The following is a 16,279-nucleotide window of genomic DNA, read 5'->3' on the forward strand; positions in this document are numbered from 1 at the left end:
GTTCTATAGCTAATTCTCTAAGCAAACCTCTCAGTTTATAAATTTAGAACATTACCATTCCCTCAAAATGTGCATACATCAATTTCTTTGGAGAGCATGCTATTACTATAACATGTATTCTATGTGAGTTTTTAATTGAAAATGTAATAGAAGTTTTAATATTCTGAATGCATAAAAATCTCAACATTAAAATGCGATCAGTGACACTTACAAGCCTCTGGCCAAAACGCTGTAGTCACATCCCTTCCTATCTTCCTTTCCCTTAATTTCTTTTCTCTCTCTTACAATGTAGTGTAAAGATAAGCTAATATTAATTTACAATGGAACATTTCTGTATTAGAGATAATTTGCATTCATTTGCTTGCCCTGATTTGCGTTCACATCTTCTTGCACTTTATGCCAGTGGCCTTTATGGATCATAGCTACATTGGAAAATCATACAGTACAAAAGTGAGAGGTTTCTGGCACATTAAAGTCAGAGTGATTCCTCCTGCTCTATCTATAGGTCAAAGGCAAGTAGGAAAAAGAGCGTGACATACAATTAAATTGGAGTCAGACAGAGGGCAGTCAGAAACTACTGCAAGATTTTGCCATGGGAGGTGAAACATATTCTTTAAACTATCATTAAGTAATTCTTTTCAAGCCCATCCTACTGCATACTTAGCAGTATGCACACCCAAAAAAAAATATATGCTTAATTATATCTGTCATGTTTCCTTGGGTCAACTAGTTTTTAATTGTACCCTTAACATTTCCAGTAATTCTACTGCACCCTCCTTTTCTCAGGCTTCATACATTATAGCTTTTCTCCTTGTAAAAGTTTAAAAGTTCAGCAACAATTTCCTGCTGAACTACTTTAATTATTACCTTATGTCCCTTGGTTTTATGAAGTATTGACTTTCAATCAGAGGTTCAACTATAATATGATTCCATAATATATTCTAAAGTGGAAAAAGAAGGATAAAATCGGATCCTTTTCTAGGAATTTAAAATTTCATTTATATTCATGGATTTGCATGTTCCTATTCTTCACCTTAAACAGAAGATATTTTTCTATTTACTCGTGAAAGAATGTCAGTGCTAGAGACAAAGTCAAGGTGAGCAAGGTAGGTGTTGGTCTCTTCTCCAAAGTAACAAGTGATAGGAAAAGAGAAAAAGGCCTCAAGTGGGGCCACAGAAGGTTTAGGTTGAATGTTATGAGAAATTGTTCCACCAAAAGGTTTGTCAAGAATTGTAACAGACTTTCCAGGGAAGAGGTAGAGTCACCATTCCCTGAGGCATTTAAAGAAGGTAGATGTGGCACTGAAGGACATGATTTAGCAATGGTCTTGTCAGTGCTCTGCTAATAGGTGGTCTTGATGATCTTAAGATGATCTCTTCCAATTTAAATAATTTGTGATATTATTCTAGAGTTCTCTGAACTACTCAATAAGGGAAAAGCACAAGCAGTAGAGAAAAAAGTCTTATAAGAAGAAAAGATGTCAGGGGTGTTAAAACCTGAATTCCTTTGGGAGCTGGTTGATATCACTCTGCCAAAAAAAGTCCTGAAGGTTCAGCAGTGTCACTTCAAGTTGCTGCTACACCAGATTGTCCTCTCTGCTCCTGGTCAGACTACTGTCCATCACCCAGCTGGGCCTGGTCCATTTCATGATGAACCTTAAAAGCTTTTGGCATTATTGGGATTTCTGGGGAGAGCACATTACAAGGCTGAAGAGGTCAGAAATGCAGTACAGTAAGAGATGGACAGGCATCTCTGCCATTGAAACCAGTTCTTTCCTGATGGTCTGCTCCTGCCACAAGATTTCTGTGACTGATTTTGTACTTTCTCATGATCCTCTAACTGACTTAAGACTTGGCTTTCGTGGATTGCTTTTCTGAATGCATCTTTTGCAGTTTAGTGAGGAGAGAACCTGCAGAGCTTGTTAGTCATCACACTGTGCTGAATAAAAGGCACGCTTCCATTAATTTTACACTTTTGTTTTATGCCCATCATATCCCATGGAGTGGGATGTGAGTATTTGCCAGATTAACCCAGATTCATTCGTAGTACCAAACAAGATTTGGATGGAAAAGAAGATTAATCCAGTCTGGTAAATGCAAAATCAAATAACTAATTAACAGATTTATGTTGCATGTAGGTAGAGTTTTATAAAGTAAGGGCCTTTTTTCACCTGTAAAATCATGGCTCAGACCTGCTACTGTGGCTAAGTAGAACTATGGCAGGGTGACTCAGTTGGAATAGAAGTAGAGAGATGTGAGAGATGTGCTGCATGACTGCTGCATGTTCACATCACGATGCATGGTAGTTGCTTGACTTGGGCTTGTTGTGCCTTAAAACTGTGTAAATTATGATAACCAGCTAACTGCAATAAAGCCAAAACCTCCTTTGCACTGCCTGGGGACTCTGTGTCACGCTGCTTCATACAGATTAAGAATAAAATACAGAAAGAATTTTAGGGTTTTCATTTTTAAGTGATTTCCAGCATATTTTCTGTATTTAATTAAGGACTGACAAGGACAGGTCTATATTCTTAGACCTGTGTGGCAATTCCAATATAGGAATCTCTTATTTGGAGAAACTTACTTATGAACTCCTTCATAACAAGAATTCTACTGTGCATGAAGCACCCTGGGGACTTCCTGTAACTTAGAGTATTCATAATTTCTTTTAATTAGACTACTAACTTATGTTCCTTTTATGAATGTAATGCTGTTCTGCTATGGCATAGATTTTGCAGATCACAGAGGTTTCTACAATGCCATCTAAATCTTCAGAGGACAAATAGTGTTAGCACCCAACTAATTAGACATTCAGACATAAAAATTAACCTCTTTTTGATAAATGTGCTGCTGAGGAAGAAGTGTATCATATCTGACTTCATCCAAGTTCAAGGCTTATTTCTTTCCTAATTTAACTTCAGAACTAGCTACACAAAAATGTCAAAGATAAGTGGAGAGATGAGCTTTTGTTTACTGGTGATTGGCTGACTGCATCAGATAATCAGACAAGCCTGTTCAGAGCAGGCTTGTGGAGGTGTGTGGTGTCAGAAGAGCTCTCTTGCAGCAAAATGAAACACTGGAAAAATATTTTTGAGGGATCACCATCACCGAGCTAAACCAAAGCATAGAAAAGCCCTAGAGAGGTTTTTAGCTGGGTGTTAGCTTTGCCAGTGATTACAGCTCTGGACCTCCTCCAAGCAGAGGCTGATTACCAGCTAAGGGATGTCAGTGTCTGGGAGGGTGTGGTATGTCTTGGATATTAATTAAATCCAGAGCTTTGCAATCAAACGCACTTTCTCTTCAGTTGTTATCAGCACCACTGAAAGGCCAGGTTTCTTTCTCCACCCTGTTACCTACTGACTGCTCCATCAAAAGCAAAAGATGATGATGCAAAGCTAGAACTCTAATATTGTAGCTGCATTATCTGTACTTCAGGCTAGGAACAAACTAGATGATCCAGCTGATCACACAGATCAGATTGTAATCAGCAACTATTTGATAAAATTCTGAGGATTTTTAAATTTATTATACAAACCCCATAATTTCCTCACCAAATAAGCAAGGCATGTGCACCAAGGGACAAGCTAAAGAACATATATTCCTGACAACAGTTTTTATTTTAAGAGATCAAACTATGGGTCAGCTGAAAGTGGTGTTCTCACAGGCTTCATAAAGTGCCTTGTTAAGCACTTTTTTGACAAGTTGCTTAGATACATTTATGCTTTCTGATGAAATCATATGGTTTTTGACAGTAACAAAATAGGGATTACATTTTCCTTTTGACCAGACTTGAACTTAAAATGTTAGTCCTACACATAATCCACCCTGAGGTCCCTGTTTTTTTGTAGAAGAAACATGGATGTCAGGCAACATTGATATTTATGGTTCTGTAGATTATGCTAGATAGCAGTAATATAATGCTCAATGGTTTTGATAGGATGAAATCCATAATTGTAACAAGATGTTAAAAAACATGACCAGTTTAAATCCATCAGGAACCTGATGGAATGAAAAACAACTGGGGAGATATAGTTCTGAGTTGCATATATCTTGCTATAAAGAGATATTCCATATTATAACTTCATGTCTCTGAGGAATACCTACATTTATTCTGGTGGAAGAAATTTTATTTTCATAATATTTAACAGCTTCAGAAAGTTAAAGTGGCAGAATTGAAGTAAAATGGAAATAAATGGTCACAGTTACATTTTCCTGACTTGACAGAAAGGGGTAGCAAATGGTAGTAAGGTCTAAAAGACCACTGCAAGTGAAAGGAAATGTGGAAATGCTGATATGACAACTTGTAACCACAATGTGAGCCAAAAGAAAATGATTCTTTTTTATTATTATTTGTTACTAGGTATTGTGTAAGCTCAAAAATTATTAAGCAAAATATTTGCAAGGTATTTTCATAAAAAAAACATAATATTGAAGTCAGCTGTTGGAAACAGAGAGGCAAACTATGTGTGGGAGAAGCAGATATGTTCCCTCTCTGGAGGTGAGCTGAGAGAGCTGCAAAGGGTCTGTAGTCTTTGCAAACTTGGCCGAGAGGTCACAACCACACAAGATGGAATTTAGGAAGGGGCTCTTCTCTGTTAAGTATAACTGGCAGATGCTGAGGAGGAAATAATGTGACATACAGGGAGGTAAGGAGGACACTGAACTTGAAGAACAATTCTGCAACTATCACAGCCATTGCCCTGGCAATGTAAGAGAGAAAAATGCACAGTTGTTGACAACAAAATAGAAGTAATTGTCATAATAGGGACAAAACAGACAAAATTAGATCAATTTAGTTATTATACACTAAATAGAATTGTAATTTCTGGCCGAGGACTTAAATCAACAACCTTACAAAATGGAAAGGAAGGTTAGAGTTATATTAGTATAATATTTGCAAACAGTATTGAACCACACTCACAAATACTGATTACCAAAAAATGGAAAAACATGAATGTTGGGTTAAAACTTATGCTCTCAGCAAACTTATAAAATTGTATATAGGATGCATATGGCAATGCATTCAGGTCTCTACAGGCAATCACATCAGCCAAGAAAGGATCGGATGAGAACTTACAAAAATAATGTTACATTCATGCACACATATAATTAATTCCTTGTCCAAAATGTGAAATCAAAATATGCCAGACAAGCACCAAATCAATATCTTTCAGAACACCTGTGGAAAAAGAGCAAGTATGATTAAATCAAGAGTTCTCACGTTCTAGGCAGCCAGATTCTCATTTTTGTCTAAATATGGAAAGATGAAAGTTCAAAAATGCTCTTCTGTCCTTTGTGCTCTCAATTCTCCAGCCTTCTCTTCACTACACTACTTTACAGGAAAAACTCAGTTTACCCATTTTTTGTAGCAAGGGTATGTCCCAGCCTAGAAAGAATTCTGTATATCTGGCAAGGCAGAGAAATACTGAGAATTTCAGAAATGGCTTTGGCAATGTTTTTTTATCTCATAAAAATTAGTTCTTCCAAACTAAGGCAAATTAAAAATACATTTTTGATATTAAGGACAGTATGGAAGATAATGTAAAAAATAGGCAAAAGCACAGCATCTTTTGAGCATATTATATTTTTCAAAATATTCATTCAGCATTAATTAGAGCTCAAGCTGTTGGCTTCCAATCTTGAGTTCAGACTCTTTCTCTCCCTTTGCCACCCACTGTGGCCTGTTATTCCCATTATAAACACCCATAAATCTCACCAAGTCTAATGGGCTTATTGCAGTCCTGCATATGCATCAAGGGGAGGATAAGTGTCTCTATTTGTGCCTTTAGATACCCATAATTGTTTAGTAACATAATGAGATAATGTTTCTAAAACAGCAAAAATCAGTGGGTGTTTTTTTACGCCCTTTAACATGATTTAGAGAGCTTCTCAGATTAAATCATTCTAGATTTCAACTGTGGTTACTAGGTTCTGCAGGAAAAGTAAAGGCAAACTTGCACCTGAAGACAGAAGAGGTAGGAAATAAGGGAGAGCATGTAAGAACTTTCTCCCCTTTCTGCTGAAGTAACACAAAAAATGCTCTGTCACCAATAAAGTGAGCATATAAATGGGTCAGTGAATTTGAAGATGAAAAGGTACAGAAAAGGATGATCCAGAAAGTATTTTTTTTCTCTCATGAAAAATGAACAAAAGGACTTGTTTCATTAGATTAGAAAAGTGAAGGATGAGGATGAATAGGATTGCTGTCTTTAGACACAACAAGAAAATGAACACAAGGGAGAGAAAATAACCATTTGAGCTAAAGGAGTACTTTGGCACAAGAACAAATATACATAAGCTGAACATGAATAAATTTAGATTTAATTTAGAAATGGGCTCTGAGCCTTCCTGCCTATCAGATTTGAAAAAGGTCTTTCATTGAAAATAATGCAGACAAAAAGAACTTCAATACTTATAAGAAAAATGAGTACATTTTTAAAGAGTTGAATAGCATAGTGCTGCAAGAGATTGATTTCATAACCTAGAAGCCTCTTCCCCAGCTTCTTTGTGTTCCTGTTCCTTCCTCTTTCTCTACTCACCATGGAGAACTCACAAAATGAAGATGTAAATCCAGAAAGCAAAATATCCCCCAAAAAACTAGAATTTAGTGAGACAAACATAATTATTAGGGATAATGGCACCACATTTCCTATAAAAGTGCTATGAATTAATAACATTTCAACTTGACCTGAATATAAATCTGGGAAAAAGCATAAAATGTGTACATCTTGATGATTCTCTTGGTATCAATTGACACTGTCTCATTCTCAGGCCATGACAAACATTGACCTGCTATCTGAAAAAATTACTTTCAGGGTCAGTAGGATCTGGCCCAGTGCTATTAAAACAGCAAGTGCATCTCTTTATACATTTATAAGCAGATCAAAAGAAGCAGGGCATTTTGTTGGCAGTAGTTCCACTTACTGGATGTCATCAAATTGCTGATATTTACCATTTAAAAGACATTAAAATAATGACAGGAGTTAAAAGTGTTCTCTAAGTACTTAGTGTTAGCTCTATGCTATAGCTGCTCAAAAAGACACAAATACCATTAAAACCCACCAACCAAACCATTATAAATTACTGCTGAGTGTAGAACAACGCTCAAGTTAATTGACTTTGCATTTTCAGCAAGCACTTTGCCAAGTAATTATTATTTATCTAACAATGGTTTCAATGCAAATTGATGGTGCATGTTTGCTATTAATCTGAAGTCATTGCAAAATACAAACAACAATTACTTTCTGAAATTACCACAGAAAACAAAGAGAACATAGTTTTGTCACTGGTTTACACATTTAATTTATAAAAAGAGAAACAAACAAAGAAACAACCCTAAATATTACTGTTTCTCAGCCCTTAGTGCTAAATTGCTATGTTAAAAAATAATGAAGCTAAGTCAAAGGAAAAAAACTTTTATGTGTGTACCTTGCTACTAAAACAGATGCATCAAAGATCCATATGTGCTAGAGTATCACAGTTTTCCCTCATGCTTCTCAGGAATAATCTTGGGAAAGCTGCCAGATCTCAGAATGTTGTACTTCCCAGACAAGGGGATCACCAGACCATGGAACACCAAACCTTATTTAGAGGAGACAAATGCATTTAGAATATTAATTACTTCTCTATAGAGGATTACATTTAAAATATCTAGGGGTAAGATTTATAATATAGTTGGGAATGATTGTTTCATACTACTAAAATGTTTGCTGGGAGACTTCACTCTATAATCAGCACTTATTGGGTATAATCTTTCAGCAGTATTGAAGATGAAATATAGAGATGGAGCTCTTGGTAGCTCTACACCCTTTGAACTACTCCAGCTTTACAAATCACACTGATCCACACCAAAATTCAGCTGTGATATATACTAGCCAAGAACAAAATTTAGATGGGGAGTGAATAATGTCTTGGAATCAAAATTAACAGTTGGGAGAGAAACCTTACCCTTAAAACAATGGTATAGGTAAATAACTTCACTATATTGAGATGCTCGTTATATATGGACACTCCTAAAGTAAGAAGACGCATTCCATTGCATTTTTAACAGATCAATGATCTAAACAGAAATTGTTAGAATTCCTTTTGGTCCAGCCTAGGACATGGGAGCAGGAGGGTCAATGGTTAAACTCACACTGCTGTAGACACAGCCACAGGGACTCAGAGGAAAGCGGTGCCCAGATTCATCTCAGTATTGTGGGATCATCCCTCTGGGGCTGTGATCCTACACACCTCAGGCTGGAACACCTGGAAAGAGCAGACCCATATTGCGGAGGAAGGGTAGATATAAGTCCAATTGTGTCAGGAAACCCACACTGACCCATCCACCCCTATGATTCTGTTTTAGCCAGGGACACATACCTGGTACACCTGCCCGCTTCTGCTGGAAAGAGCAGATTCACACTGACCCATCCAACCCTACAATTCTCTTTCAGCCAGGCCAGGAACTGTGCTTTGAGCAAATTCAGGGAATTACCCCAGTGAAAAACCTTTTCTTCATTATTTATTTATTAATTTTCTGCTTAGCCATCAGCTGTCTCCCTTCTCAGTGCACCTGCTCTGACCTCACCCATCCTACAGATACACCAAATACTGCAAACCTTCTTGGATAACACAAGTGAAATTCAGTCTTGCTCTTTCTGTGAATCATTTTTAAACAACTTGTTTTCCCACTTCAAAGAATTTTTTATATTTGAAAAATTTCTAACTTACCTTAAATCTTCCATGGAAAATAAAATAGAAAAAGGGAATGGAAAAAAAGTTAATAAGAAAGAAAGACTATCTCATCTGTATCAGATTTCTGATCAAACAGCTACTTTTTCTGTAGTACTCTGAGTGATAACTTCATGTTACCTAGTCAGCAAAGATATAGATTCATTCCACAATGCAATGATGATCTCCAAAACAACATTTGAAAAGTAAAATTATTGAGGGATAGATAAGTCAAGATATATAACAAAATCTTATCTAGGGATTTCAGTGTAGATAAATCCATTGAAGAGGGAAAAAATAGGTGCACTAAAGTCTTGAGTAGTCATTTTCTATCAACATATTCAGAATGTAATATTTATTAGTGGTGCAATTCATGCCTGACATTACATTGTTGAAGTAGCTTTGAATTTTACTTTTATATACAAATATACAGATATACACAATTGTACACAAAGCAGGCTGAATTCACCACTCCATGCAAAATAATAAGCACATAGACTAGGTGTGCAAACTGAAACATCTTTTGAGTGATAAAATAAACATTTTCAGCCACAGAAAACTAAAATTCTCTATGTGGGGGTATCCTAGAGCTTCACTTTTTGGCATGAGAAGATACATTCTACAACCTTTGGTTGCATTGTTTTGCCAGATGTAATCCAACCATTCTCTGGAAAAAAGCCCAAGCAGAACACAGACCACGACATGCAAGATACTAATGTAGTATATGAATTCTATTAGACTTTTAGCTGGCATTGGAGACAAGGTATTGATTAAACTCCTGTTTTCTCCCTGAAACAACAACAGGATGTATCTCAGTATTGGTACTTCATTAACATTTCTGATGAGTTGGCTAATTGAACAACAACCAGAGGGGGAAAGAGGATGCTTCCCTCTGTTTCTCTTGTGTCTATACATGCAGGGTTGGATGTGGGCTGTTAAAATTCTGTTTGAAAGAGTGCTTCCACAAGCTGGAAATAATTTCTCTTTTCTCAGCTTTTCATGTTGTGCAGTATTTACTAATTTCATCCTGGAAAAGGGTTGCTCTCATCTGGAAACCTTCAGACAAGTGTGCTTTGATTCCTCAGCCAAACTCATTGCATGAAAAGCTTGGAAGAGAGGTTTGTTTTCTTCTACAAGTTTATTTGTTTGTATTTCCTGAATAGCAAATACATTGTACTAGCACAAAGTGCTGGGTGATCTCCCTGGTATTAATATATAAAGTGCCTGTCCACCTGCATGTTAACTGAAATATCCAGCCCAGATTAACTTCTACTGTGCAGACTCTGGATATATTTAAGCAACATGAAAGGAATTCTGATGTGCATTGTGGCCCATTAAAGGTTATAGTTGTTATGAATTGCATCATATCAAAGAAAAAAGCAATGACTTTTTTTTTTAATGTTACAAAATCTTAAGGATGAATGCAAATTTTCCTTCTGCACTGAAATCAGTTTTTTTGTCATAAAATATTTTGTGAATTATTTTAGAAAAACAATGGCATTATATATAAATATGCATAGTAATTTAAGCTTTGTCTAAATCCTTATAGGCTTAAAAAATCAGTTGTACACTCAAAGTACTGGGACTTGACTTGGCCTATGCTGTAACAAGGACTAAGTTTTAACCATAATCGTTGCTATGTTTCTGGGGGGATTAAATTCAATGTCAGCATTATGGAGAGAGATATGATTTGGACATCAAACTTTTTCAGGCTGCTCTCAGGAAGGTCTAGAAGATTGAGGACAAAAAGGAATAAGATTCTCAATCTGAGCATATGTTTGCATTCTGTTTAGGGGGTTTTTCTGCAACATTTAGAACATACTTGAATAAAGAGCACAATGGTGTTAGGCAGAAGCAGAGTGCTGAGCTAATGTTTTGAATAACCCACAATGCTTTTCTGTCAGTGTTTCAGCTTTGCTTCACTGAAGCACAGGGCAGATTTCTGATTTGTTAATAGCAGGATTGAACCAAGGGGATACTACCTGTAAAACAGGTGTTCAGATGTCCTTCTAAACTTCCAGAAAAAGGGTACCATTCAATTTCTTAGGAATTGCATAGCTCCACTGCATAGTTGCTGTTGAAGCAAACTCTGTACTGCACAAATATAAATAGTGTATGTCTCCTGAGCTTGTGATGAGTTGAGACATCATCAGCTGTTTGTGAAACAGAAATCTCTGGACTGTACCCAAAACAAGCCAAGTCCTGTGCCTTGCTTCTAGCAGCATTTTTTTTCCTCCTGCAGATATTATTTGGCAAATCCACAAATCTAAAATTAAATCTTATTTTTGCAAGTGGAGCTATTTTATGCTAAAATAGGCTGAAATTATGTTAGGTGATTATCCCTGGGTTTGTTTGGTTTTTTGTTTGTCTGTGAAACACAGGCATGGGTTTAACACATTTCTGTTCCACCTTCATTCTCAGGATGTGGTTAACAGTGATGGGCCAGCTGGCTTGCTCTCAGTGATAAATTTCTGTAGAGATTCAGAATCAAGCCCCATTTTAACAGCTCCTGTACCACTTCTACCAGTTTTAGAGGTTTCCACTGAGTCTTTCTCACCAGGGTACCCTGCCACACGCCCTACACATCTGTGTTTGCAAGAAATCAGTCTCTGGGCACAGATACTCCTGGCTCCTGGTTTAGCACATCATCTCTCTCTCATATCAGGTTTTCCTGCAGTAAACACCTACATCTGAGGGGAGCTATGGCAGATAGCCATAAACTCCTCTAAAGGAACAATGAGAAATGAGAACTGTGTGTTTTATGAAGCTCAGCATGGTAACTCTGGGCAGATCTCGTGTACTCCACATAAAAGTCATCCTCACCCCATGCTTCTCATCCTTTTGACCCAGTGGCATTAAATGGAGAAATATAACTCATACATATTTCTCTGACAGGAAAAGTTTGTGAAGAGCTTGTACTATGGTCCAAAACCCCGTAAATCATATTAACACTGAGACAGACATATGGCACAAGGCATTTATATTCGTGTGTTGGCTTCTTTTTCTTTAGAAATGTTTATTTTTAACTGAAATCCAACTAGAAAATGTACTTTTCCGTTTGGGATGATATCTACTAGTTCCAGAAAAATATGAGTGCAACATGTAGGATGGGTTTTTCAATATGTTATATGCTGTCATGGTGTGCCTTTATATATATATATCTGTGTGTATATATCTGTGTGTAAATATATATTTATATATTTATTTATGTATTTATACAAGCACACAAGCATATACATTTAAAATATTCCTTGTCAATTTCATAAGAAACAGATTCAAAAAAACTTCTTTTTTTTTTTTTTCCCTTTTTCTCTCTGAAAAAAAAATCTAAGAGCAGAGAAGCTGGATGGCCAGGATTTAATTGAATTTGGGACCTGCAAGAGGAATGAATGCAGGAAAACTAAAGCCTGAAGAACCATTGTGCTTACAGGAGACAACCAGGTTGTGAGTTTCCTTGATGAGCTTAGCTGTCATGATGCTGCATGATGGCTTTCAACATAACCAGCTTCTTCTAGAAGGCAATTTAGTTGTTTCTGCACAGAAATCAAGCTGCTTTCTGGGCTCAGATTTCATGATGTGTTCTCACCAGGACAAGTTAAGTGGACCAACCCTAAGTGCCTTTCACCATCATGAAGAAAGATTGCACACTCAAGGAGACTATTTGCTGCTTGAGGGTTTTTTCCATCAGAAAGTCACTCCACAAAGCAGATGTTCTCATGATCTAAACATCTTCAGTTGCTAAAAGTAATTCATGAAGACTTAAATTACAATAGCACAATTTTTATCCCTTTCCTATAGATCTGCATCACAGCAATTGGAATATCTGTAGTAAGTCTAACTCACACTGTCACACAACTGCTTAACTTCATCTGGGTATTATATCCTGCACCTTAAAGGAATGATCTCAGCCTTTAAGATTCAAAATATAAAATCAGATTTACCTGGTTTGTGATCCTTTGTAACAGTGTCCATGGTAGTTTAGAAATGAGCCAGAATGGTGCTCGGTTTTCAGTCTTGTTTTATTCTACTTTGTTCACAGTTCTTTCTTTCAGTTTTGAGTGATATATGAAAGCCCATAAAGTTGGACCAGAGATACACCTAAGTGGTGTTCAGGTTTCATTTCTAAATGGCGACCTTGCCCTTCTGTGGATCTGACAAATGTACCTCTCTGTCTGCCAGCCATCTCCTCTGGTAAAGCTTTTAAAAGGGCTCCTACCAATCACTGCTGGCATTCCTAGGAAAAAACCTCCATGCAGCATGAAGGGAAGCACCTGAATGTTTCAGTGGCATCCACCTGAAGGGATATGTCAAAGAATAAATGCTCAAACAACAAGATTTATTAAAGTAAATGTCCAATATCTACCATAGAAAGCTTGACACCGCTTACCCGCAAACCCTTTGGGAAAATTCCCTTATTCTCTTTCTCACTCCCTTTTGTAAATCTGGATTTATATGTAGAAGGAAGGGATGATGACTGAGGTCTGATATGACATATATCTTCACAAGTGAGAAGACTAATAAATCATCACTGACGTTACCACAAGTGAATTCTGAGGTCTGCTCACAAGTGAAGATAAATGACATAACAGGCCTAAGACAGCATATATTATATGAAATGTCTAATAAGTCTCACTCTCAGCATAGTTGGATTTGATGAAGATGACTGAACTTATGTTGCATTTTAAATCCAACATCCAAGGAAGAAGAAATTAAATTTGCCAGCTGAATAAAATAGGCACCAAAACATCTTTAGTATACATTCCAGCCTTTTGCCATGCTACCATGCTACTGCTCTGCAGATCTACAAGGGGCCACCTGGTAGTAAAAATCAATTAAATTGCCATTAAAAACCACAATTTTAACTCACTCTTCTGTGCATGAAATATACCTGGCTTTCATGCATTAGGCAATATTACATGCTTCCAAAGAAAATATTCCTGAACATGCTTCCTGCATATTCCTGAAATATGTACAACTAGCTTTTATTTTAGGCTTTGCAAAAGATGGCAAGTTTCCCCAACAGCTTGTGTCCTTCCGTAGGGTCAGTGGTGGCAGCATGGTTGAAAAGCTGAGAGGTTTTAGAATTTCTAATTAGTTTAAGGGTACAACAGTCCTTCTAGAAAGTGAGATCTACAACTGAAATATGCCAAAACCATGTCTGAACCAGGGGCGGGCAGTGGATTTTTAGGCAGTGTACCATAATAAACTGGGCAAAGAGATAAATACTTCTTCTTGCTTTTGAGCAACTGATGTCTGAGAGGCTTCCTGAGCTGGACATAACATCTGGACCATCATGTTGAGGAGGGAGATGTTTAATTTGTATTACAGCATTTAAAAACCCAAATCAAAAACTAATTTTAGCTGATTCTGGCAAGCTTACCAAAATTCTGTAGTGTAAAATTCATTTGCAGCTGAATTTTGTCTTGTGTGGAATTTGCAGGTCTCAAAACTAGATCCTGAAAATTTGAGAGTAACACAGTTGTATGTCTATGAAGAGTAGCATTGCATAAAAGTACATCTTGAATCTTGTTTAGGTACATAAATCATCATTTCTTTACCCTTTCTGGGCACAGTCCTGTCCAGTTTACAGATATCAAAATGCGTCCAAGTTTATTCTCAGGTTTTAATCTAAAAATGTGCTAGAGTAATATTCCAGTTAGAAACAATTTTTTTGCAATAATATGGTATTTCACATTAATTCAATATACTTGTAATCAAGTGCCCTCGTGGTAGAAGATGGTCTGAGTAGCATAGCAACTAAAGAAAACTGCTTTTTACATTTCTCATAATGTATTATATTGTGGCCATGTTCAAAATTACCAAGAATCCAGGTAAGTGCTAATCAAAGTATTCAGCAGCCTGCAAGGATATGAACAACACAAATTAAATAGTCTTAGGAGTCTAGAAGTGTTATGCTTATGAGTCTACAATTTAGTTTTTGTAGAGGTAATCAGAAACTAAGATTAAGGAAAACATTTCTCATTTGCTTTCTAAAAGTGGTTGTAGAGAACTGAGTAAATGGGGTAAAAAAATTGAACAAAATTTAAACCAGTTGCAAACAACATTAGAAAAGGTTCACCTGTTTTCATTACCAAGATTAAGACATGAAATTATCTGGGAAAAGAGAAACTTAAAGTAACAGCTTTTATTGATACTCCTGATTTCTAATGTTATAAGGAATTTTTAAATTAAACTTTTCCTTTTGAGAGCATTTGAATAGTAATACAGAAGTTCTCTTGAAAAGAAAGGGGAAAAACAAGCTGTTGGTACACAGCTAACACTGGTTTGTGAAATCCCATGTAGCTTAGGCCAAGCATAAAAGATAACATAAATCAATCAGTAGTTACACTTCTAGATTTTTTTTTCCTACTCTTTAAGGCCATCAATTGTGTTCAGGTTCTAGATTAAAACCTGAATTTTTAAAGTAAATTTAACAGCAAGATGTGCATATGGGAACCAAATAATTGAAAGGCAAGAAATACCAAGAAAATTCTTGCTTAAACATAAACAATGAGCAACATTCAAAATTTAACTGAAAAATTGCTAAATTTCTTCAGCTGTAATTTTCTCTGTATGTATAAAGATGTGAATTAGCACATATTAGCATACATTACTGTTTCTGCTATTGAAAGTTTTTTCTAAAACTCTCTGTTTCTGTTATGAAAACAACCTAGTTGATAAATAACTCCTAGGGTTTCTCTGGAAGAGCTGCAAGAAAAGGAGAGGGCACTCTGAAAATTGCAGTTGTTGTGAATGATAAAAGAAAAGGCCCTATGAGAATTTTCAATATTTAAATAACAATTTATTTCTTCCTTCATCTTCTGGTAAAAGTAAACAACAGTAAAAGTGATGCTAAACTCTTTCCCACCCTTCCTCGCTTCTGGGATTGTGGCAATCATGGAATTCACAATACAGTGTCTCAGACATCTTTTGTGGAAAATCCTTTCTTTAGGATTTTTCCCTCTTCTGGGAAGCTGAGGCCCCAGAAAGAGGATGTAAACAGTGGTCGTCTGCTGCTGTGGAATGCAACAGGTGCACCTGTGATTGGGCCACGTTCCATGTTTACAATTAAGGGCCAATCAGAGACTGAGCTCTCTGGGACAGATTCACAGAGAGCTCCCTTGTTGATTCATTCCTATTCTATTCTTAGCTTAGCAGCTTCTGAATTTCTCTCTCTATTCCTTTTAGTATAGTCATAATGTATTATATATCATAAATTAATAAATCAGCCTTCTGATCATGGAGTCAAGATTCTCGTCTCTCTCTTCACCCCTGAAAAACCCTTGCAAAGCCCTGTAACAATACAGGAAAAGAATACCTTTAAGAAAATATATTAGATAACATTAAGTCACACATTAAAGAATTATAGAATATTCTGAGTTGGAAGGCACCCACAAGGACCATCGAGTCCAAATCCCGTCCCTGAGCAGGAGACCCCACTCCAACAATGCCATCACGTTCCAGAGAGCATTGTCTGAATTCTCCTTTAGCTCTGTCAGCCTTTGTGCTGTGACCATCCCTGGGGAGCCTGCTCCAGTGCTGAACCACCCTCTGGGTGAAAACCTTT

The sequence above is a fragment of the Ammospiza nelsoni genome, chromosome 2 (genome assembly GCF_027579445.1).
Source record: "Ammospiza nelsoni isolate bAmmNel1 chromosome 2, bAmmNel1.pri, whole genome shotgun sequence".
NCBI lineage: Eukaryota > Metazoa > Chordata > Aves > Passeriformes > Passerellidae > Ammospiza > Ammospiza nelsoni.